Here is a 3,936-nt window from a genome sequence, read left to right on the forward strand (position 1 = left end):
CACTATGATAACAAGAATCAACGATTACAAGATTACAAGAACAACAAGAACCAATGGTTCAATGGTTAACTAGACAACACAAACTAAAACATGAAATGTAAAGATAGGAAGTGAGACATACACTACAATAAGATCCAAGAACCCATAGACATATTCCATCTAAGGACCCCTAGAACTTACAATAGCAACACCATACTCTTACGAAGACACGAGAGGGATTCCACCGCTCAAGCACCAATGTTTCCAAGCAATACACATTCACAAAAGTTTCCACACTTGTCATGCCCTAGTTTTCGCCCTAGAGAGCCTTCTCTCAAGTGTTCTTACATCAATATTTAGCAACCAAATGAAATAAACCCTAACATGTTCTATTTATAGACTTATTACAATAATAGGCAAAATGACAAAAATGCCTCTTAGTGTTAAATGAATAAAATGGCTCCCATGGAGTTCAATAGAGAGACGACTTTTGAGCCATTTTCACACTCCAACTCGTACACTCCGTAGGTTGCATTCAACACACTAAAAAACGTCCATCTTTATGGTTGTACCCGTATCATTCTCTCCATCTTAAGAGGAATTTGACCTTAAATTCACGGCACAAACCAAATGAAAATGGTTCCAAAACAGCCCACAAAATAAGAAGAAATCGAGAATATAACAACTTCATTTTGAACCTCGGCTTTCTCTCCATCTTGAGATTTGCCTTTAATCTCATTCGGCTCAATTGAGTTTCATTCCCAGCCAAGATAGCATTAGGAACGTTGTTATTCATTGTCACTAAGAAGTTACCTACAAAACACAAACAAATTAGTTGTACAAGAAAGGTCCTCACACTCTCTCTTTATTTCTTTGCCTCTCGGATTCCTCACACTTTAATCTCACAAATGTTGTAAGCTTGCTTGTACTCCGTGAGGTGTTGAGAGGTGAATCAAACGTTTACAACGACTCCAAAGAATAAGCAAAGAAACACACATGGACATAAACACAAAGAACGATTTCCAAAACCAACTCACAATCTAGTAAATGGTCACTAGTTTGTAAGTTGGTATTAGAATCAACAAACGAAACTAGAAAACAACAAATTGAAACTTAAGAGATCAAAATTTAAGCTTAAAATTATCGTGTGAACAGTAAATAATAACGTGGCAGCCACGTATTGGTTGTGGTTTTTAAACAAGTTTTTATTTTTTAATTTGGAAGTCTTGGCCAATTTTCAATTTGGATGGTTGAGATTTAGTTAATGGAGGAAAACTACAAGTCTTGAAACTCTTTTCAATTTTCAAACAAAAGTCTTGACTTGGCTAATACTATTCCCACAAAATAAGGTCCTTAAATCATGGAAGGCTGTTGGAAATGGTTGTAAAGTCTTTGTTTTGTGTAGGAAAAGTCTTGAAAGACCTTACAACTTGGAAGATTGTTGGAGAAGGCTTAAGGGTGGTTGAAAAAAGTCTTCAAGACTAACAACAATACCACTCTCTTTCTTCTTGGTGTTAAGATCAAACAATACCTTTTCTTCAACAAGTTATGAAGGTGGTAAAGAACACCAAGAACACAACACTTAGAATTCTAAGGTTCATGTTGGGTTCTCCATCATCAATAACACATGTTCAACCTCAAATCTCCAACAACAAACAACAACAACCCAATGTCCAACTCCAAATCCACAATACAACACACGACCAAGCTTGAACAACAACAATATTACACGGCCACAACAATGTTCACAACAACAACTTTCAACAAGTTTAAGCTCACGTTTAGATCTAGACTCAAAAATATTAGTGAACAAGTAAACTAACACTAGAAACAACAAAACAAACAAGAACACTACTAGATCTAGACACACAACAAACAAATCTCAACCAAGACAACAAGAACAAAATTTTCAGCCAAGAAACAAAAATGAAAAGATTTCAACTTTTCTGGATTTTTTTTTTAAATTTTCAGCTTTTTTTTTTCGATTTTCTAAGTAACAAACCCAAGATTGACTTCGTAGGAACGAAATCAAACTCGACTTTGATACCAAATGATATAGGATAAAATAAGGAAACACAAAATCACACCCAAAAAATAGTTCACAAATAACAATAAATCGCGGATCAAATGGGGACCTCTCTCGGATTTGACAAACACAATAAGAATACAAGATATGTAGGTTTATTTGACACCTAAAAACAACAACAACAACAACAAGAGATAATCAACAATATGGTAGGAAGAAACAACACTATGATAACAAGAATCAACGATTACAAGATTACTAGAACAACAAAAACCAATGGTTAACTAGACAACACAAACTAAAACATAAAATGTAAAGATAGGAAGTGGGACATACACTACAATAAGATCCAAGAACCCATAGACATATTCCATCTAAGGACCCCTAAAACTTACAATAGCGACACCACACTCTTACGAAGACACGAGAGGGATTTCACCTCTCAAGCACTAACTTTTCCAAGCAATATACATTCACAAGTGTTTCCACACTTGCCATGCCCTAGTTTTCGGCCTAGAGAGCCTTCTCTCAAGTGTTATTACATCAATATTCAGCAGCCAAATGAAATAAACCCTAACATGTTCTATTTATAGACTTATTATAATAATAGGCAAAATGACAAAAGTGTCTCTTAGTGTTAAATGAACAAAATGACTCCCATGGAGTGCAATTGAGGGATGACTTTTGAGCCCTTTTCACACTCCAACTCGTACACTCCATAGGTTGCATTCAACACACTAAAAAATATCTATCTTCATGATTGTACCCGTATCATATCTGTTGAGTGTCTTACTTATGGTGAAGGTGTTCCTTATGTTGACTTAGATCCAGACCTTCTTCACACACGATATGCTTCACTTTTGTGGAATTATAATTTGAGAAAAGAAAAAAATAAGGCACAAAGTATTGCCAACGCACCACTGAGGCCTGTTAGGAAAATCGGGATAATAGAAGACACTGAAGTGTTAAAAGTTTGATTTTTTTTTAATATTTTATATTTAACAACAGTTAACTTTAGGTTGACAGAGATGTCGTTGAATAGTTTTTAAGTTTTACCTATTACTTTCAAATAGCATGTCGAAAGTTTTTCAGAACTTGTCAGTTATATTTTGATTATTGATGTTGAATCAAATTAAGTTGAATGTTTTAATTTTAGTTTTATGTTTAATATCCTATTTATAATAGCTGAATTTTAAAAAAGATTATTTTAAAAACTCAAATTCAGTTGGACATTACATGTTTGCATATGTATTTTAACTGTATTTTTTCAGTTTCTGCATATGTATTTTTCTGTTCGGTATATGTATTTTACAGGTCTGTATATGTATTCATAAGTCGTTATATATATTTTTCATATTTTTTAGCTTTGCATATGTATTTTATGTAGATCTATACATATATCTTCCATAACACATTTGAAAATATATTTTTTTTTTGAAATCAAATACATGTATATTCGCATAGAATTATTAGCAAGTACATATACATAAATGCACATGTATTAGTTATTTGTAATGTAATTGAATTTTTTTCTGATTATACATTTACCCCGATATGTATTGTTATTTACATACAATACTTCAAAATGGATATTATTTTTAGTATTTTTTTCACATTCATACAATACATATAGAATCAATTGCATTCATTTATTTATTATGAGCTAAGAAAACTTGCAAGTTTAGTATCATAATTACAACAACTTTATGACTTAAGAAATTCAAATACATGAAAAATTAGTCACATGTTATGCAAATGAGTTCAACTATATGACTCACATAATTGTCAATGAAAAAATTTGAGAATTTTATTAAGATTGAACACATCAACAAACGTACCATTTATTATATTTTCTACATAAACGCTTATTGTGATCCATAAATTCACATGCACTACAAAATTTGATTTTTTCTTTTCGAACATATTTTTTC

This window comes from Capsicum annuum, chromosome 7 (assembly GCF_002878395.1).
Source record: "Capsicum annuum cultivar UCD-10X-F1 chromosome 7, UCD10Xv1.1, whole genome shotgun sequence".
Classification (NCBI taxonomy): Eukaryota; Viridiplantae; Streptophyta; class Magnoliopsida; order Solanales; family Solanaceae; genus Capsicum; species Capsicum annuum.